The following is a 22,591-nucleotide window of genomic DNA, read 5'->3' on the forward strand; positions in this document are numbered from 1 at the left end:
TCTACATATTTTTATTTCTAATTTGTGATCCCTTGTTCTGTATATTTGGTGAGAGTCTGGGCCCTAGCATGTCTAACACCAGTCCCGACCCTTGCTGTAGCTGGTGGGGATCCCTAACCTACATCAGCTGAGGACCTCCTCTAAAAGCAGCTAAAACTCCCTTCTACTAAGCTTGGCAGATGGCGGCAACATCCTTGAGCCACCGATAACTAAGCATGCATGGGGTGCCAGCATCGGTGACTCAAGGCATTGTTGCTATTGCTGCCTGCCAAGTTTGGTAAAAGGGATTTGTGGCTGTCTTCAAAGGAAGTTTTCAGCTGACAGAGCTTGGGGATCTTTATGAGCTAAATTATATTTTGAATTGGGAGGTGCCAGGGGAGATGAGGAGAGTGCATGGAGGAAGGGGGCTGAGACAGAGAGAAAATTTTGTGCCCACCCACTTTGGGCTCAGGACCACCCAAAATTGGCCGTCTGGCTACGCCACTGTCTACAGTAGAAAAAAATTGTCAAACTTATGACTCATTTCAATTGGAATGTTCAACCATGGGTTTCTCTACTAGCTTTCTATTGAGTGTGCTTTGATGCTCAGTCAGTCTTATTTAATACATGCCTGGTCTTCCCTATGTAGGTAAGTTTACATGGACAATAACAAGCATAAATCACTTTTTCAGTTTTACAATTAGAAAAATGCTTTAATACACATTCTTTGCCAATAGCTAGATGGTTGATGGAATTGATAGGGATGATAATGTGCAAGCGGGGCCTCTAATTTTGATACCAGGGACCTAACAAATGCTAAGAACATCAAAATATCCTTCAAGTTTCTACTTCTCCTGTAAGCAACCATCAATTCTTTATTAGAGAAGGCATCTACAGTTTTTACCAAATGCCAATGCCTTTTCAAGATTGAACTCAACAAATGTCATTGGTCTGAACACTAAGGTGCAGACAATTTTTGTTTTTCACACATTTGATTTTGTATGGAGTTCTTGCCTAACTTTTTGTTTAGCTCTATTGTAGCCCACATCTTTTAGGATATCCTGTTTTCTGAAATCTGGACTTAAGATCCTTTGTCCTCATCTCATATGTAGCATTTTCTGAGCATACTCATTTAACTCTTACAAATTGAATGTATGGTAAATTTCTTTTTAGAACTCTGCTGTGATAACTGTCATAATGTAATTTGTTCACATTCATTGGTTTTCTATAAATGTCAGTGACCAATTTATCATTTTTATTGATGATTAAGATAGAGACATGCAATCTCATCCTTACTATAATTTAATTGAAACTTCAAATTATGGTCTAAACTGTTAATCCATTTTTTAAAAAATCTAAAATATCTTTCTCTGTGCCTTGCTACACTATAACAAAGCCATCACTATATCTTTTCCCAAACCCCAAAATTGTCTACAATACTGATTTATCAACAAAATCTTCCTCTCAAAATCTGACATGTAGATTAGCAATTGAAGTTGCAGTAGTACAACCCATAGCTGTAACTTGTTTGTTGAATATTTTGTTGAAACAAAAATAAATTTCTTTCAAAACAATTTTAGCTAAGGACATCATGAATGCAACCAGTACACTTCTCAAATAGTTATTCTTACATAATGCTTCTTGAATGACATTAAGGGCCTCATCTTGTGGGATATTCGTATAAAGACTCCACATCTAACATGGCTAAGATACCGTCTTCGTTAAACTCTATCTGGTTCAAACATTGTTCATATCAGAGCAATCTCTGACATATGAAGGTTTTGACGGTACCAATTATCTTAAAAACATCTACATCCCAGATACTATTGGTCTGCCTGGGGGTGCTTCCAAGGATTAATGTATCTTGGGTAAGATGTACAGCACTGGGATTCATGGTGTATGGACAGTTCTTTCTTGGTTATATATCCATCCTCCAGTCCAATTTGTAAAATAGAATCAATTTTCTTTTTAATCTCCAATTTAGAGTGACATGGAAGTCTCGTATAGAATTTGTGATCTTCTAATTGTCAATTATTTTCCTTAATATACTCCTCTGTGTCCATGATGAAGCCTCCACCCATATCAGTTTAATAATAATGCCTGGGTCATTTTTCAATTATTCTATAGCAACTTTCTCATGTCTACTCAGATGATGGGAAAATTTGGTTCTTACCTTGGTAATTTTCTTTCCTTTAGTCATAGCAGATGAAGCCATTACGTATGGGTTATGTCCATCAACCAGCAGGGGAGATAGAGAGCACTCAAACGTTCACAGTGCCCTCTTGGCCAGCTAGCTCCACTGCCTCTTCAGTATTTAAAGCTTCCAAAGCAGTATGGCAAACCGCAATGGGAATCACAAGAGCTTTCCTCACAGCGAACGATGGCCCATCACAAGGGCATGAACTCATAAAGGAGGGAATGCACATCCTCCTGGAGGGAATAAACTCATCCTCCTTATTGTATAAGTGGAGGGGAACACCCGCGCCTCCTGGAGGGAATCACACATCCTCCCAACACACTGGAGGGAATAAACTCATCCTCCTATTTATAGAACTGGAGGGGAACACACGCGCCTGCTGGAGGGAATGAACACATCCTCCTAAATTTAAACTGAACATGAATCCTGAAGATTGTTTTCAAACTTTCTCCCAAGGAAGGAACTTCAGGAAATTAGAACAGAACCTGAAAAACAGATTCACAGCATACAGACAATCATACAGGGAGGGCTCATGGCTTCATCTGCTATGACTAAAGGAAAGAAAATTACCAAGGTAAGAACCTAATTTTCCCTTCCTTGTCATCAAGCAGATGAAGCCATTACGTATGGGATGTAACAAAGCAATCCCTAGATAGGGTGGGAACAAGCCACACCATGCGCTAGCACTTGTGCACCAAAACGCGCATCCCTCCTGGCAGCCACATCCAGCCTGTAATGTCGGGCAAAGGAGAGCTTAGAAGCCCATGTTGCTGCACTGCATATCTCTTGAAGAGAGAGTGCTCCAGTTTCAGCCCAAGAGGAAGAAATCGCTCTAGTAGAATGTGCCTTAAAGGCTACAGGCGGAACCCTGCCGGCCAGCAGATAAGCTGAAAAGATAGTTTCTTTGAGCCAGCGGGCAATAGTGGCTTTAGACGCTGGAGACCCTCTGCGAGAACCGGATAGCAAAACAAACAGATGATCAGAAGTCCTGAAAGAGTTAGTAACTCGCAGATACTGCAGCAGAGTCCTGCGCACATCCAAAAGGTGCAGCTGCCCAAAAGATTCTGGAAACTCTCCCTCTGAAAAAGAGGGCAAGAAAATAGGCTGGTTTAGGTGAAAGGCTGACACCACCTTAGGCATAAAGGAAGGCACGGTCCGAACTGTGACTCCGGACTCTGAAAATTGCAGAAATGGGTCTCTACAGGACAGCACCTGGAGCTCTGACACCCGTCTCGCCGAGGTAATGGCCACCAGAAAAACGGCCTTCAGTGTCAAATCTTTCTCCGATGCTCGCCGAAGCGGCTCAAAAGGAGATGCCTGCAGGGTTTTCAAAAATAGCCCCAGGTTCCAAGCTGGACAGGGTGCTCACACTGGAGGTCGGAGCCGAAGCACCCCTCTAAGAAACCGTGCCACATCTGGGTGAGCAGCCAAAGACACGCCTTCCACCTTACCACGAAGGGAGGCCAACGCTGCCACCTGCACCCGCAGGGAATTATAGGCCAAGCCTTTTTGTACACCTTCCTGCAAAAAGTCCAGAATCGGCGAGACAGAAGCCCACATTGGAGCAATGGCTCTGGAAGCACACCAAGACTCAAACAGGCACCAAATCCTGGCATAAGCCACGGAAGTGGACCGCTTGCGGGCTTGCAGGAGAGTGGAAATAACTTTATTGGAATAACCTTTATCCCTCAATTGCGCCCTCTCAATAGCCATGCCGTAAGACCAAAGCGGCCGGCTTCCTCCATGGCTACCGGTTCCTGAGTCAACAGGTTCGGTACCAGAGGTAACGGCAGAGGAGCCTCCAGGAGCATGTCGGAGGTCTGCATACCAAGGTCTCCTTGGCCAATCCAGGGCGATGAGGACCACTTCTCCTGGGTACAGCCGAATCTGCAAGAGCAGGCGCCCTATCAAGGGCCATGGGGGAAACATAAAGTAGACCCAGAGGCCAGGGTTGAGCCAAGGCATCCAACCCCGCCGAGCGAGGATCTGTCCGTCTGCTGAAGAAGCACGGGACTTTGGTATTGGCACTTGTCGCCATTAGATCCATCACGGGCTTGCCCCATTTGGCACAGATCTGCAGGAAAACTTCGTCTGCCAGATTCCATTCTGCTGGATCGATCTGATGCCTGCTCAGATAATCAGCCTGCACATTGCTCTGACCTGCAATATGAGCTGCCAACAGACACTGAAGATGCAGCTCGGCCCAGTGGCAAATCAGTTCGGCCTGCGCGGCTAGTGCTCTGCACCTTATTCCGCCTTGTCGATTTATATAGGCCACCGTTGTCGTGTTGTCCGACATCACTCTGACAGCCAATCCTTCCAGGGTCACTTGAAAGGCCAGAAGTGCCTGAAACACCGCTTTCAACTGTAGGCGGTTGATGGACCACTCCGACTCCTCGGGTGTCCATAGACCCTGGGCATGCTTCCCCTTGCAGTGTGCGCCCCAGCCCTTCAGGCTGGCATCTGTTACCACCAGGCACCAAACGGGGAGCGTCAGCGGCATTCCTCGCCGCAGCATGCTGTCCGAGAGCCACCACTCCATGCTGAGTCGGGCCGCAGGGAGCCAAGTAAGTCTGCATTGGTAATCCTGAGAAATAGGAGACCATCTCCGGAGTAGGGAATACTGTAGAGGTCTCAGGTGCGCTCTCGCCCAGGGTACCACTTCCATCGTGGCTGTCATCGATCCCAGCAGCTGGACAATGTCCCAAGCTTGCGGGCGGGGCATCCTCAGGAGCAGACGGACCTGATTCTGAAGCTTGCACCGCCTTAGCTCGGGTAGGAACACATAGCCCGAGACTGTGTCGAACCTGGCCCCCAAAAACTCTAGAGATTGTGAAGGGGACAGGTGACTTTTGGCCATATTGACGACCCAGCCTAGAGATTGCAGTACTGAGACCACTCTGGCTGTAGCTTGTAAGCTCTCTGTTGCAGAGTCTGCTCTGATGAGCCAGTCGTCTAGGTACGGGTGAACCCTGATACCTTCTCGCCTGAGAAAAGCAGCTACTACCACCATTACCTTCGAAAAGGTTCGGGGAGCTGTGGCGAGGCCAAAAGGCAAGGCCCTGAACTGGAAATGTGCAAGTAAGCTTCTTTCAGGTCCAGAGACGTGAGAAACTCTCCTGGCTGTACCGCCGCAATGACGGAGCGCAGGGATTCCATGTGGAAATGCCGCACTCTCAGGGACTTGTTCACTTCTTTTAAGTCCAGAATAGGGCGAAAGGACCCACCTTTTCGCGGCACCACAAAGTAGATGGAGTATCGGCCACAGCCTTGCTCGGCGGGAGGCACCGGGGACACTGCCCCTAACTGAATCAGACCTTTTAAAAAGTCTCCTCCACCGCCGCCTGTTTGACGGCAGAACCGCATCGGGACTCCACAAACACGTCTCTTACTGGGGCGTTGAATTCTATTCTGTATCCATCTCTGATCAGGTCCAGAACCCACTGATCTGAGGAAATCTTGGCCCACTCCTCGACAAAGACGGAAAGCCGTCCTCCGATGACAGGCATCGAGGAGAGGGCCGGCGCACCATCATTGAGAGGGTCGCCCCTGAACTCCTGGTCTTGAGCCACCGGCTGCGGAACGCTTGTCCGAGCGAAAGGAGTTCCTCTGCTGACCACGGGCACGTGAAGTGAACCCAGCAGAATGCCCCGGGCGGTACCTTCTAGCTTCACGGAAGCGAGGTCTGTACGAGGAGTGGACCACCTGGCCCTTAGAGGAAGGCCTCTGCCTATCTTCGGGCAAGCGCTGGGGTTTTGGATCACCCAGGCCTTTCACAATTTTCTCCAAATCCTCACCAAATAGGAGAAGTCCTTGAAAAGGCAACTTCACCAACCTTTGCTTAGAGGCCATGTCTGCTGCCCAGTGTCGTAGCCACAGACGACGGCGAGCCGCCACTGCTACTGCCATTTGTTTAGCCGAAGCTCTGACAAGGTCATAAAGGGCATCAGCCAGAAAGGACAAGGCCACCTCCATCCGCGGAGCCACATCCAAGAAGGGCTCCGTTCCATCTCCGGGCTGAGCCACTGCCTGCTGCAGCCAAGCTAGGCAGGCTCTAACAGCATAACAGCTGCATGCAGACGCCCGAACAGTGAGACCTGCAATTTCAAAGGACCGTTTCAATGCTGTTTCCAGCCTACGGTCTTGAGCATCCTTCAGGGCAACACCTCCTTCAACAGGGAGGGTAGTTCTCTTTGTCACCGCAGTGACTAGGGCATCCACTGTAGGCATTTGAAAACGAGCCATATGTCCCTCATGCAGAGGGTATAACTGCCCCATAGCCCTGGAAACTCTCAAAGGTCCCTCGGGGTCAGCCCACTGAGCCGAAACAAGCTCTAGGATGGAGTCATGCAAAGGGAAGGCCCGAGCAGCTTTCTTGGTACTAGCCATCCTGGGATTACCGAAGGAGGCCATGCCACTGTCAGGATCTTCAATCGAGAGGGCCTGCAGGGTATCTGAAATAAGCGCTGGCAGCTCATTACGGTGGAAAATCCTCACCGCGGAGGGATCATCCAGATCCTGTGGTAAATCCGCACCTGACTCTGGTTCCTCAGACCAAGAACGTCTGTCAGAGTTCTCCGAATCCTCACACCCCGACCATGGGGGGGGGGGGGGGGGGGGAAGGTGCACCACAATCTGAAGGGGAATTAACCCTTCTGCGCTTATCTTTAGGCCAAACATCCGGGAAAAAAGCCTCACTGGGCAGTCCCAGGCCAGAATCCATCGGGGGGGGGGGGGGGGGGGCAATCAGAGGAGCCTCAGGCGACCCTTGAGGAAGGGCTCTTTTCATCATGTATGCTTTATGTAGCAAAAGCACAAAATCCGGGGAGAAAATCTCACCCTGGGCACCCAAATCCTGTCCGGTGCTAGCCACTCCTGAAATAACCTCATCTCGAGGTGCCCCACCCGGCTCAGGTCTCTCCATGTCCACGGAGGCCGCGCCATGTGGCGTAAGCAAAATGGCGCCCGCTGCCAGCTCAGAGCGGGAAGAAACATTGCTCGCCATGCTCGGGCCGGCTCCTACGCCAGTACAGCACGATTTACAGAGCCCTGCTGCTGATTTGCGCTTGCCACAAGTGGAACAGCGCTTTACATTGTCCGCAGCCATCGCCGAAAAACGGCGGTAAAATCCAAGATGGCGGTTTCGCGCCAAAATCGCCCCGATCGCGGGCCCACCCCGGAGGAGTTGGAAAACACTCTTACCTCAAAGGATCTAGTGTACAACTACGATCCTGCTGAAAATCAGGTAAAAAAAAACCTCTGTTCCAGGGTCTCTGCGTTTAAAAACGCGACGCAACTTTTTTTTTTTAAGCTGTGAGGAAAGCAGAGGTATTGAAGACTCCGGAGGCTCAGATGAGTGGGAAAGGCAGGGAAAGGGCGAACCTATATGCCTGCATCCACTGTTGGTGGGTAAGGACAGGGAAAGCAAGGCAATATGTCCACATCCACAGAGGTATGGGTAAGGCAGGGAAAGGGCTAACCTATGTGCCTTTAAAGTGAGGCTGCTATAGCCTCCAACACCCCGGTTAACAACTGGCAAGCCAGGAACCACCTCCTGGCAGATTTTTCTGGAGCTCGAACAAGCTGCAGCCACCCTGCTAGGGGAGATAGAGAATACTGAAGAGGCAGTGGAGCTAGCTGGCCAAGAGGGCACTGTGAAAGTTTGAGTGCTCTCTATCTCCCCTGCTGGTTGATGGACATAACCCATACGTAATGGCTTCATCTGCTTGATGACAAGGAAACAATGCTTTCTTTACCATTCTCTTGCAGATATGAAATTTCTTTCAAAACTACATTCTTATATACTACAATCATTGGATTATGGTTACCTAGAGGCATCCATTTGCTATCATGCTTCACAGTGGACATATCTGTGGCATTAGCAGTTTGTCAATAATTTTTAATTTCCAACTGAATCTAAATAGCTATATTCTTGTATTAAAGGCATTGTAATGAGGTGTTGGTGTAAAAGATACACCTCAGTTTAAAAGTGCTATTGCTATTTTATCTTTATTTAATGTCCTGCTGAAGACACTGTAAACCTTATTTAATCGTCTTCTTGAGCCAGTGGTTGAAACCGATTGTAATAACTGTCTATTGTTTTGTGTATGAATGCAGTGTTCTTTTCGCCCCCTCTGCCCATCTCTCTCCCTCCCTCTCCCTCTATGCACGCGTGTTCCTTTTTTGAGAATCCTTTTTTGTAATTTCTGATGTGGTGTCTTTTTTTTCCAGATTTTCCCCATTTGAAAAACCTGTTCAACATTTTGTCTAGGGATCCTCATGATTCCCTCCTATTTCGTTTCCTTGAATTCTCATGGTTCTGCCTAAACATCCTATCCTTCTCACTTACACATTTGTTTTTCTTATTCCCAAATGCAGGAAACTTTCTGTTGCCCCAATATCATCCCTTTTGAATTTATACAATTTTGCCCATGTTAGTTCTTTTCTAAAAGATTCTAAGGGGGTTGTTTACTAAAGCTTAGCTTATCTGCAGCAGGGCCCAAAGGAATAAAATGGGCTTTGCGGCAGATAACTCGAGCTAAGCTTTAATAAACAGGGGGGTAAATGTTGTTTATAATCATCAGAATACAAAAACATGTATCGTGTTCTTTTAAAAAGGCAAGTTTTGTTATCTAATTTTTCCTTTACAGATTCCAATTTTTTTTATTCAATCTCTCTATAATTAAAATTAAATCCAAGGAGCATTAATTTAAAATTGCTTCCCATTTATTAAGGACGTTATCATCCATATATAATTTATGGACTTTAATAATTCTTAGACCATGGGGAAATCTCTTAAATCTGCAATAATCTAATAAGGAGGATAAATGCAGTTCACTTTTCACCATCGTTTTAATCAACTTAATGCTTGGTTCCTATGCTCCCAATAATCACTGTCAACTTCTGCATCTTGAAAAAAATACTTCTTTGGAAAGAAGTTCTTGTAGGCTTCCTCATTCAATGTCCTGTTGGAGAGATTGTAAACCTTGTTTAATTATCTTCCTTTGTCAGTGGTTGAAACCAATTAGTGGACCTTGGCTTGTACATAGTCATCAGTTCTCCAGGCGTCATGAGACTCACTTCCTGCACCTGTTTAGAAAGAGAACACAGAACTTTGGTCAAATTTAAACAGTATTATAGGAGTGAGTTATGTTATCAAGGAGTTTGAGTTCAGGCAGTTCTATTGAGACCCAATCACACTTCCATGGCCTTCCAAACAGAATGTCATAGGTAGGGTTACCATATTTTGTCCTCTCAAAAAGAGGACACATGCCCCCGCCCCCTTTCGCATCCTCGCTCCGATCACATATTCCCCTCTCCTGCCCCCCCCCCGTCACCGCCCCTATCTACTGCCCTGGTGGTCTAGTGACCTCTTCGGGGCAGAAAAGAGCCCCCTCTTTCCTGCCCGGAGCTCTGTCCTTGTCCTGCATCCTGTTGCTGTGATGGTCTCGGGATTCAAAATGGCCGCTGAGAGTTGAAGTGGCCTCACGAGGCCACTTCAACTCTTGGCGGCCATTTGAATCCCGAGATCATCACAGCAACAGGATGCAGGACAAGGGCAGAGCTCCAGGCAGGAAAGAGGGAGCTCTTTCCTGCCCCGAAGAGGTCACTAGACCACCAGGGCAGTAGATAGTAAGTAAGGGGAGGAGAGGATAGGATAGGCCCGCCGCCCGCCCGTTTGTCAAGAAATCCGGACAAATGGGCGGACTGGCAAAACCCGTCCAGACATGTCCTCAAAAAGAGGACATGTCCGGGTAAATCCAGACATATGGTAACCCTAGTCATAGGAACATAATTTTTGTCATCTTGTTTTAATAGTCACATTCATCCATTCTACTTTTCCTGAAGACTATGGGGTGGCAAAGGGTGCATGGTTCATGCTTAACACCTAATGCAGCACATGTTTACTGCATGATCTGAGAAGTGAAATGAGTAACTATCAGATGAAATGATGACTGGGACCCCATATCTCTATTTACAAACTCCTTCTACAGTTTTATTTATTTATTTGTAGCATTTGTATTCCACATTTTCCCAACAATTTGCAGGCTCAATGTGGCTTACATTTGCCGTAATGGCGGTTGCCATTTCCGGGTAACAGAATTACAAATGGTAATGTGTTAAGTTGCATACATACATGGTAACATAACATACGTGAACAGATCGTGGTTTAGATATATATCATGTGCATATATATGTTAAGGAAGAATAAATTATGGTAATACATGAAAGTTCCTGAGTAAGAAATTGGGTTGTATCATTCTTTAGGTCATCGACTATGGAGAGACCATATTCGAAATAGAGAATGAAGTGGTTATGCTTATTCATTAGTGGTAAGGAGGTGGATCAGTCAAGTGATAAGATTTCAATTATGCCTATGTCTTGTAAAGTCTTTGGTGTTTAAGATGGGTGTTTATGGTATGCTTTCTTGAACAGGTCTGTTTTCAGTAGCCTTCAGAAGATAGGTCTTGCGTTATATTTATGGCCTTCGGTAGTGCGTTCCATAGCTGCGTGCAGATGTATGAGAAACTGGTCACGTATGTGGATTTATATTTTAGACCTTTGCAGTTAGGGTAATGGAGATTGAGGAATGTGCATGCTGATCTCTTTGCATTCCTGGTAGGCAAGTCTATAAGGTCTGGCATATAGGTCGGGGCTTCCCCGTGAACGATTTTGTGGACCAGGGTGCAAACTTTGAACGCAATTCGTTCTTTTAGTGGGAGCCAGTGTAGTTTCTCTCTTAGGGGTTTGGCGCTTTCGTATTTCGCTTTCCCAAATATGAGTCTGGCTGCTGTATTTTGAGTGGTTTGAAGCTTCTTAATAATTTGTTCTTTACATCCAGCATAAATGGCATTGCAGTAGTCTAGATGGCTTAGCACCATTGATTGTACTAGGCTGCGGAATACTTCCCTTGGGAAGAAAGGTTTGATTCTTTTAAGTTTCCACATTGAGTAGAACATTTTTTTTTGCTGTATTTTTCGCATGAGCTTCAAGTGTGAGATTTCGGTCGATTGCAACTCCCAGAATTTTTAAGCTATCTGAGACCGGGAGGGTGTAGTCCGGTGTGTTTATGGTATTGGGTTTGTTTGTATTATATTGTGAAGACAAGATGAGACATTGTGTTTTTTCTGCATTCAGCTTTAGTTGGGATGCGTCCGCCCATGAGTTCATTATTTGGAGACTGTGTGATTTCATTTGTGATTTTGGCTATATCTTGTTTGAACGGAATGTATATCGTAACATCATCTGCATAGATGTACAGGTTGAGTCCTTGGTTGGCTAGCGATTTGGCTAATGGTATCATCATTAAGTTGAAAAGGGTCGGTAAGAGCGGTGATCCTTATGGTACTCCGCATTCAGGTTTCCATGGTGTTGACGTTTTTGAGTTTGATATCACTTGATAGGTTCTTGCTGTTAAGAAGCCTTCAAACCATCTAAGTACATTTCCTCCAATCCCAAAATAATCCAGGATGTTTGAGAGTATTTGGTGGCTGACCATGTCGAACGTGCTGGACATGTCAAATTGTAGGAGGAGCACATTTGTTTTCTTTGTACAGTAACAGAATCAGCCTTTCCTCAAGGGAAGGCATGTCAGATTGTAGGAGGAGCACATTTGTTTTCTTTGTACAGTAACAGAATCAGCCTTTCCTCAAGGGAAGGCTTCAACCCAGCCTGAAAAGACATCCATACACAAAATATTTTAAAACATCTGACACTTAGGCATCTGTATAAAGTCAATCTGTATAAACATGAAAGTCCCTTTCAGCATATGTAAATTTGTTTCAGTGGTTTTGATACTTTTACCTACATTATGTTGCTGGTAGATGAGATCATGAACACAATACAGGACAGCAATAGTGGAAAAAGCAGGTCCATACCAGTGCTTGGCTATTAAGGGCACCATTCCCCATCTGGCCACATGGTTTTGTCCATGTCCCAAGCGGGAAAGATAGGTGTGCAAAAGGACAAAGTACAACAGGTTTTCCTGCAAGTTTCCTTTACAAACCATCTGTAAGTGGTATGCAATGAGCAGTCATTCAGGTGTCTTTTTCAGCTGCAGGAACAGCTTCCTGCAGCTCAGAAAGAATGCACAGGGTTTGAAAAGCCACCAGTCTGCAAACCCTTGCGGTGTACATAATGGAAGATGACAACATATAGAGTTAAGATGTCCAATGTACTATCCGATTCATGGATAGTGTCTTGTAGTGTAACTCAGGGCTCCCCACTTTCTCCTATTTTATTTAATGTTACGATGAAGTCATTAGGAAAGAAATTAGAGGAAGAGGGAGTGAAGTATACATTTATATGGATGACATACTGGTTACACTTCCAAAATTAATGTCCAACATTGAAGTAAAACTAAGTCCAATTTTAAGTAGAGAATTGGGTATTCTTATATCTTTTAAAATAATTAAAATAAGGAAAAACTAAATTTTTGTGGTTAACATCTCCTAAAGCTATCTTTCCTTATAAGACCATCAAATTAAATGGTATGAACTTCCAGTTTGAATCATCTTTGAAGATTTGAGGTATAATTATTGATCCAGTAATCCTTAGTCTCACAGATTAACAGCGTAGTAATGCAATCCTTTGCAGTACTAAAGAACCTAAAAAAGGACTGAGCACTTTATTTTTGCTTGAACAGTTTAGGATACTAGCTCAGACTTTATTAATGACACAATTGGATAATTTATAATGGATGTGTGGACTCCTTGATTAAGACACTTCAAATATTACAAAACACTGCTGCACAATTACTTTAAATCAGTATCAAGATACGACAGCATCAGCATTATACCATTGTTGTATTAACTGCACTGGCTCCTAATCAAGGAACAAAAATAGTTTTTAAACTGTGTATGATGGGAGGAAGTGATGTCATTGGTTTAGATGGCAACTTAACCTGAGAATTCCCAACTCCATCTATACAACACAGTGAGTGCATTGATGGCTGCAAAATCAAAGCTACTTGAAATAGGAGAGACTGCGTGAGTTAGCTCTCAAGCTGTTGGAAAGGCCTTGCGCTGCACAGACTTCTCCACATGAATGCAGCTGTATGATTCTGAAGCCAAATCCTCGATGAGAAAGAAGGAATAAGGGGGCTCATATCGCAGTCTGGCATGAGACAAAGAGGGGGCATTTTCGATATGATGTCCAAGTCCGACTTTGGATGTTTTGCAAAAAACATCCAAAATCTGAATAGGAAAGAAGGTAATTGTCAAAAAAGAAAAATGTCTTTTTTTTTTAAATACTGTTTTGAACAAGGTTTTGTTATTTGGATGTTTTTATTTTTGGTCCATTTTTGAAAAACAAACCCAAAAAATATCAAAACACACAAAATCAAGCCATTGAGATGTAGGAGGCGCCAGCAGTTTTAGTAAACTGGTCTCCCAGACATCCCAGGAAAGCAATAGTGCACCCTAGGTGGCACTGCAGTTGATTTCATACAATGCTCCCAGGTACACATCTCACCATTGCTCCATTATCTTGTCTGGGAACCCCCAAAAACCCACTACCCCCAACTATACACCACTACCATAGCCCTTACGTGTGAAGGGGGCACCTATATATGGTTACAGTGGGTTTCTGGCGAGTTTTGGAGGACTCACAGTTTCCACCACAAGTATAACAGGTAGGGGGAGGTAAGGGCCTGGGTCCACCTGTCTGCACTGCACTACTAGACTACTCCAGGGACCCGAGTATAACATCTGAGGCTGGCAAGTAATGCTTTAAAATCATAGTTTTTGGGGGTGGAAGGAGGTTGTGACCACAGGGGGAGTAAAGAGAGGTCATTCTTCATTCCCTTCAGTGGTCATCTAGTCATTTAGGGCACCTTTTTGTGCCTTATTCATTATAAAAACAGGTCTAGCTCCAAACGTTTTAGTTTTAGTCCTGTACGGTTTGGTTTTGTTGCATTATGGCTGAAAAACATCTAAGTGTTAGGAATTTTATTGAGGAGTTTAAATCTAGATGCTGCACCCTGAATGTGAGTTTACTGCAAGATGAACAAGTGGTTGCTAAATGCAGAGCTCAGCTTCATGAATACTTAAGAGCACAACTTGCACTCGGGCACTTCATGGTATACTCTTAAAGAAGATATTAGTTTTTTTTTTTTTAATTACAATTGCAGCTCAGAAAAAGCACTTGAAGGAGGCCCATACTATAAAATGGAGGGAACGCACTGCCAATCTTGAGGCCTGGCATAAGCAGGATCCTAATTTAGCCCTTGGTAGTGAATTGCAGCGGGCAAAGCTTCATCTGGAACAGATATATCGGTATGAGATGGACTCATGTATCAGTGCTGAAGCAGAGGTGGAATGAGCGATCAGGGAAAACACAGATGCGGTTGGCTGTTTAAGGACAGTTCAAGCTGACAGATTAAAGTGATACTGGCCATGTTCTTACTGACCCGGCATATATCCAGGAATGGTTCTTCTGTGTCTTTCATGAAGACCTTTATGAATGTGATTCTGGTACTTCTGAATTGATATACAAGAATACTTAGACAGTGTCTGCCAAAGTTTACAGAAGCACAAGTTGAGATGTTGGAAGCACCTGTACTCTGAAGGAGGTATTGGCTACAATTTTATAAAACATTTGCTCTAGAATTAGCCCCTCTGCTATGGGACCTTCTTAACCAAGTCCTGAAGGTAGCCTCTTTGCCTAAAACAATGAGGGGGCTTGGATATCAGTTATTCCTAGGGAGAGTAAAGGTAAAACAATGTGCGCCTCTTATTATCCCATCTTGGTTTTAAATATGAATGTTAAAATAATAGCAAAGGTTTTAGCGACACTTTTGAGTTCTGTTTTACTCCATCTTGTACACCCTGACCAGGTAGGTTTTATTCAGCATTAATAGGCCGCAGATATTTGGAATATGTTGAATCTTATCTTTATAGTTCAGTGTGAGAAAATTCCATCTTGTTTATTTAATACAGATGCAGAAAAGGCCTTCAATTGGTTTCATTAGGGATTTTTGGATAGAGTGCTAGATAAGTTTGGTATACCCGTGAACTTTAGAGTCTGGGTTACAGCATTGCTCTCTGTGTTTCTACTATGTTTCAGCTGGGCAGGGGTACTTGTCAGAGTTGCCCCTTTTATCTTTGCTGTTGGCTCTCACTATGGTGTCGTTTGTGGCAGTATTCTGGGATAACCCTGATATTGTTGGGAGTTCAGTGGCTCATAAGGATTTCAAGATTGCCCTATTTGCAAATCATGTCTTGCTGTCTGATTAATCCTCTCATTCCGTTTCCCAATCTGATTGGTGAAATACATGCTTGTAGTAGTGTCTGTGGTTTTAAAGTAAACATGGCTAAATCCAAGGCCTTTAACCTTTCTTTAGATGCAGCTTTTGTGGATAATTTGCAAGCTTTGCTTCCTTTAAGTGGACAACTGGATGTCTCAAATATTTAGGGGGTGAATCTGACAGCTTCTTATGGAACATTAATCCAACTATTCTCTCTTCCTTCGGGACTTTCAGGCAGATTTCTCTTGATGCACTTTGTTAACTTCTTGTTGTTTATTTACAAGGATAGCTGTAGCAAAAATGAGAATTTTTGTGGATGTTGTATCTGTCATGCCTCCTCAGCAATATTTTGCTGCTCTTCATAAGATTTTTCACTTAATTTGGCAAGACAAGAGGCCTCATATAGCTAGATTCATATTATTTAGAGCTTGTAAAGTTGGGGGGATGGGAGCAGAGGTGTGTTGGAGCCCGATTGCACCAGCTCTACAGAGCTGGTAGTTAACTTTAGAGCAATTTTGCAAGCCAGTTGTTACCATATTTACTGTACTATAAGCCAAGATTTTGGGGCTTTAAAAAAGCCCAAAAATTGGGATCTTGGCTTAAGTCTCTCCGGTCTCTTTCTCCTTCCTTATCCCCGCAACTACGATTCTCCTGAATGGCTTGCAGCTACCACTTTCACAGAACTATGGCAACTGCGAGCTGTGCTGAAGGCCTGCAGGATAGGACAGGTGTGCTCAAGGCTCCTCACCACCAGCCCGGCTTGCACATACCTTCTGTGTCAGCAATAGAAGCTTTGGATATGGAACAATGCACTTTGTTTTGTTTTGCTGAGCTTTTAAATCACAATGGCAAGCTGTTTAAAGATTATTTTGTAAGTCTTTTCTGTTATATATGCTCAGATCGTTTTGTAATTAAATGTACACGTTTTTTGTATATTTTATCATACAGTTTGTTTACCCTATTGAACAGTATTGTTACAAGCATATTCAATGTTTTTTTTAAAGCATAATTATTATTATTATTTGTATAGCGCTACCAGACGCACACAGCGCTGAACACCTGATACAAAGAGACAGTCCCTGCTCAAAAGAGTTTACAATCTAAATAATACAGACAGACAAGGCAGTTACGGGTGAGGGAAGTAATGGGTGAGAAGGAAGGAAGGGACAAGGGGAGGGCAATTAAGTAGTGGCTAGGAGCAGCAGCAGTGAAAAGGTGGGTTTTCAGCATAGATTTGAAACAGGTAGAGATGGAGCTAGACGTATAGATTCAGGAAGTCTATTCCAGGCATAAGGTGCCGCGAGAGAAAAGGAGCGAAGTCTGGAGTTAGCAGTGGAGGAGAAGAGGGATGATAAGAGAGATTTGTCCAGTGAGCGGAGTTCACGGGGAGGAATGTAGGGAGAGATGAGAGTGAAGAGGTAATGGGGGGCTGCAGAGTGGATGCATTTAAAGGTCAGTATGAGAAGTTTAAACTGAATGTGGAAGCGGACAGGGAGCCAGTGAAGTGACTTGAGGAGTGGGCTAGTGTGGGTATAACGATTCCGGCAGAAAATAAGTCATGCCGCAGAATTTTGGACAGATTGGAGAGGAGAGAGATGGCTGAGCGGAAGACCAGTGAGAAGTAAATTGCAATAGTCCAAGCGAGAGGTGATAAGGGTGTGGATAAGGGTTCTGGCAGCGTATTCAGAAAGGAAGGGGCAAATTTTGATAATATTGTAGATAAAGAAACGACAGGTTTTGGCGATCTGTTGAATATGCGCACAGAAGGAGAGAGAGGAATCAAAGATGACTCCAAGGTTACGAGCCGAGGAGACAGGCAGGATGTGAGAGCCATTAACAGAGATAGAGAAAGGGGGAAGAGGGGAGGTGGGGTTAGGGGGAAAATGAGAAGCTCACTGACCCTACGAGCTGAAGTAACAGCCACCAAGAAAATGACCTTCCAGGTCAAGTACTTCAGATGGCAGGTATTCAGTGGCTCAAGGGAGATTTCATCAGCTGGGTGAGAACGACCATGACACTGGTGAGGTTTGACAGGGGGCTTTGAGAAAAGCAAACCTCTCATAAAGTGAACAACTAAAGGCTGTCCAGAGATAGACTTACCCTCTACACGGCGATGATAGGCACTAATCGCACTAAGATGAACCCTTACTGAGTTGGTTTTGAGGCCAGACTCTGATAAGTGTAGAAGGTATTCAAGCAGGGTCTGTGTAGGACAAGAAAGAGGATCTAGAGCCATGCTCTCACACCAGATGGCAAACCTCCTCCATTTGAAAGAGTAACACCACTTCGTGGAGTCTTTTCTGGAAGCAAGCAAGACTTGGGAGACACCCCCAGAAAGACCCAAGGAGGCAAAGTCTACACCCTCAACATCCAGGCCATGAGAGCCAGACACTGGAGGTTGGGATGTAGAAGCTGGCCCTTGTTCTGGGTGATGAGGGTTGGAAAACATTCCAATCTCCATGGTTCCTCGGAGGACAACTCCAGAAGAAGAGGGAACCAAATCTGACGCGGCCAGAAGGGTGCAATCAGAATCATGGTTCCGTAGTCTTGCTTGAGTTTCAGCGAAGTCTAGAGGTATGGGAGGATACGCATACAGGCGGCATGTCCCCCAATGCAGGAGAAAGGCATCTGACACTAGCCTGTCATGGGCCTGAAGCCTGGAACAGAACTGAGGGACCTTGTGATTGATCTGAATGGCAAAAAGATCCACGGGGGGGGGGGGGGGTGCCCCATGCTAGCAAGATCTTGCGGACAATGCCCATGTTCAGTGACCACTTGTGAGGCTGCATTATCCTGCTCAACCTGTCGGCCAGACTGTTTACGCCTGCCAGATAAGTGGCTTGCAGAAACATGCCGTGATGGCGAGCCCAAAGCCACATCAGGACAGCTTCCTGACACAGAGGGCAAGATCCGGTACCCCCCTGCTTGTTGGTGTAATACATGGCAACCTGATTGTCTGTCTAAATTAAAATGATTTGGTTGGACAGCTGATCTCTGAAAGTCTTTAGAGCATTCCAGATCGCTCTTAATTGCAGGAAGTTGATCTGCAGACCTTTTTCCTGAAAGGACCAGGTTCCCTGAGTGTGGAGCCCATCTACATGAGCTCCCCACCCCAGGAAAGATGCATCTGTTGTCAGCACTTTTCGTGGCTGAGGAACTTGGAATGGTCACCCCGAAGTCAAATTGGATCGAATCGCCCACCGCTGAAGAGAATTCCGAAAGTCAGTGGACAGCTGGATTACATCCTCTAGATTCCCTGCAGCTTGAAACCACTGGGAAGCTAGGGTCCATTGAGCTGATCTCATATGTAGATGTGCCATGGGCATTACATGAACTGTGGAGGCCATGTGCCCCAGAAGTCTCAGCATCTGTTGAGCCGTGACCTTCTGAGACGCTCATACCATGGACACCAGTGTCACGGCCTGTTGAATCATGGACACCAATGTCATGGCCTGTCACGAGTCCGGAGTAGTGAGCCCTTGGGCCACTGCCAGTGACTGGCAGCGGCAGGTAAACCACCCAAACAGGAAGCGAGGCTGAGCACAGACAGGCTGGTACAAGCAGGACCAGAACTAGCAGGATGGGAACTGAAGCGGTAGATGAGCAGGGCTGGAATAAGCAGGACTGGAGCAACCGGATTCTGGAACGGGCTTGGTTGGAAGCGGATTTGGGCTTGGCTGGAACAGGCTTCAAGATTCTCAAACAGGCTTGGCTGGAATGGAAGCTGAAAGCAGACAGGGTTGGAACAAACAGTGGAGGAACTGAAGCTGAAGACAAACAGGGCAGACACAAGCAGGATTAGAACTGAAGCTGAGGCTTGCAGGGCTGGAACAAGCGGGGTTGGAGTAGAAGTTGAAGACTGGCAAGACAAGAACTAGCAGGGCTGGAACTGCAACAAACACGCACATACGAAAACTCATCTGAAGATCTCTGTCGCAAAGGCAAGCCTGAAAGTTCCCAGGTGCTTAATAAAGGCAATTACAGATGAGGTCACTAGTAAGAGTGAGGCTTGGCAGCAAAAACACCTGAGCTTGGCTTGGCTGCAACAACACCACAGCGAGGCTTGGTTGCAAGAGCACCAAAGTGAGGCTTGGCTGCAGGAACCCCAAAGCAAGTCTAGAATGCTGGAACATCAGAATAGGACTGGAATCAACTTGAACATGTTTGGGAAACAGGAAGAAGACAGTCCACAGCAGCCATAGAGCCTGGTCACCAGGAGGCGAGGTGAGTGTAGGCATGGGATACAGTCACAACCGTGACAACCAGGGACAGAAGGCTGTCCGCCCTCGCCTTGGGGAGATAAGCCCGAGCTGCAAGATGGGATAATTTATGACGAACCCCAGTAGCTCCAGCACCTGAATAGTAATTCACATGGACTCCAGAGCACCTTCCTTCAAGGTGCTCTTCACTAGCCAATTGTCGAGAAAAGGAAACGCATGCACTCCTAGTCTGTGTAGACACGCTGCGACTACAGCTAGGCATTTGGTAAACACTCTGGGCGCAGACGCCAGACCAAAAGGCAGTACACGGTACTGAAAGTGCTGTGTTCGCAGCCAAAATCGAAGATACTTCCAGCACACAAGCAGTATCGAGATGTGTGTATAAGCATCCTTTAAGTCCAGAGAGCATAACCAATCATTTTCCTGAATCATGGGAAGAAGGGTGCCCAGGGAAACCATCCTGAACTTTTCTTGGATAAGAAATTTGTTCAGGGCCCTTAGGTCTAGGATGGGACGCATCCCCACTGTTTTCTTTTGAATAAGGAAGTACCTGGAATAGAATCCCAGCCCTTCTTCCCCTGGTGTAATGGGTTTGACTGCTTGGGTCTGTAGAAGGGCGGAGAGTTCCTCTGCAAGTACCTCCTTGTGCTGGGAGCTGTAGGACTGAGCTCCCGGTGGGCAATTTGGAGGCTTGGATTCCAGATTGAGGGTGTATCCTAACCGGACAATTTGAAGAACCCACCGGTTGGAGGTTATAAGAGGCCACCTGTGGTGAAAAAACATTAACCTCCCCCAACCGGCAAGTCATCCGGTACGGACACATTTACTGAGGCTATGCTGAACTGGAGCCAGTCAAAAGCCCGTCCCTTGCTTTTGCTGGGGAGCCGCAGTGGCCTTAGGCGCACGCTGTTAACGAGATTGAGCGCGCTGGGACTGAGCCTGGGCAGGCTGCCGAGAAGCAGCAGTGTACCTACATCTAGCATAGGAATAGGAAGCACGCCTCTTCCCTCCAAAAACCCTCATGGATGAGGAAGTAGTAGCAGAAGACGCCAGGCGGGAGACAGAATCCATAGCATCATTATGCTTCTTGATCTGGATCCTCTACTTTCTCACCAAAAGGGTTATCCTCCCCGGCAAGGAACATCCGCCATCTGCTGCTGGATTGAACGATCCAGGTTAGAAACACGCAGCCACGAGAGTCTGTGTATCACTATACCTTGGGCAGCGATGCTGGATGCTACATCGAAAGTGTCAAATGTACCCCTGGCCAGGAATTTTTGACACGCCTTCTGCTGTCTGACCACCTGGCGACAAGGCTCGGCGTGCTCCACAGGGAGTGCATCAACCAAGCTGGACAGTTGCCTCACCGAGTTCCGCAAGTGGATGCTCGTGAAGAGCTGGGAAATCTGGATCTTGGCGACCATAGCGGCCTGATACTTCTTCCTCCCAAAAGTGGGCACCGAGGCGTAGTCCCTAGTACTCTTGGCTCTTCTGCGGGCAGAGTTCACCACCATGGAATTGTGAGGTAGCTGAGATCTCGTCAAACCATGTTCACCATGGATCCGATATTGGGATTCAGCTTTTTTCGTGATTACGGATTAGACAGTGGGAACGATCAGTTTCGCATAAAGACTTCCTTCAGTACATTATGCAAAGGAGCCGTTGCAGCCTCTCTAGGCAGAGAAGGATAATCCAGGACCTCGAGCATCTCAGCCCTGGGCTCATCCTCAACCTCCATAGGGAAGGGAATAGCTGCAGCCATTTCCCGGACAAAGGAGGTAAAGGATAAGACTCTCTGGTGGAGAAAGTCTCCTTTCTGGTGGAGGGAAAGGTTCAGAGGGAATCCCATAGGACTCATCAGAAGAAAAATACCTGGGATCTTCCTCTTCCTCCCCCCACGAATGCTCATCTTCAGTATCAGACAAGACATCCTTCAGAGCAGTCCGAAACTGAGCTTGCCTCGACGCCAAAGAGCGACATCCTCAATGGCAGTGCAGAGAAGTCGACGCCTGCCTGGACTGCGGTGAAGCTTCCTCCATCGACGTCGAAGGGGAGTCAACCTGGGTGGCAGGCGACACCAAGGTCGGGGACCTCACCACAGGCAAAGGGCCAGATGCCGCTGCAGCAGACGGTATGGAAGGTGCAAGCACCCCCGACACCGAAGTAGACTGGCGCAGCAATCCTTCCAGAAGCAGCGCCCTTATGCGCTCATCGACAGCTGCCGTCAGACAAGGGTGCAGGGTCGGTATAGGAGCCGGTGGCAGAATCTGTCGAGGCTCAGGAGCAGGTACCGGGATGCCAGAAGACAGATGTATTGGCACCTCCTGAATAGAGGGGGAGCGATCCTCTCGGCGCCGACGCTTCTCAGGTGCCGATTCTCTCGATGCCCCGGAGCTCCTGGCACCATGTGTCAAAGGAGAACGATGACGGTGCTTCTTTGCGTTCACTCGCCCGTCATCGAGACATCTCGGTACCGATGAGGACGTGGGATCCTCACGTCTCCTCAGAGCCGGGTCCGACAAAGGTCGATTCTGGGGGGGCCTGCATAACAAGAGGCCTCGAGGCAGGAGGAGACCCACTCGATGCCTCACTGCTCCCAGTGCGAATTGGTCTTACAGCAGCTATTACCTCCGCTCCTGACGTCGACGATGCTGACCTCGGTACTGATGTCGATGTTGAAGGACCAGACCGAGCCCCAAAAAGCTTTTCTCATTGGGCTTCTCGAGACGCTTGGGTCCGTTTCGTCATACAAAGACACAGACTGCAAGCGGCTGGGCTATGGTCGGGTCCAAGGCACTGGATACACCAGGCATGGGTATTGGTACCTGAGATGGTCCGGTTGCACCGAGTACAACGTTTGAAGCCGCTGGTTGTCTTGGATGAGATGGAAGGAAAAACTGCTTTGGCGAAATCAAAAGACGTGATTGTGCCTGATAAAAGAAAAAGGGC

Source organism: Microcaecilia unicolor, chromosome 4 (assembly GCF_901765095.1).
Source record: "Microcaecilia unicolor chromosome 4, aMicUni1.1, whole genome shotgun sequence".
NCBI lineage: Eukaryota > Metazoa > Chordata > Amphibia > Gymnophiona > Siphonopidae > Microcaecilia > Microcaecilia unicolor.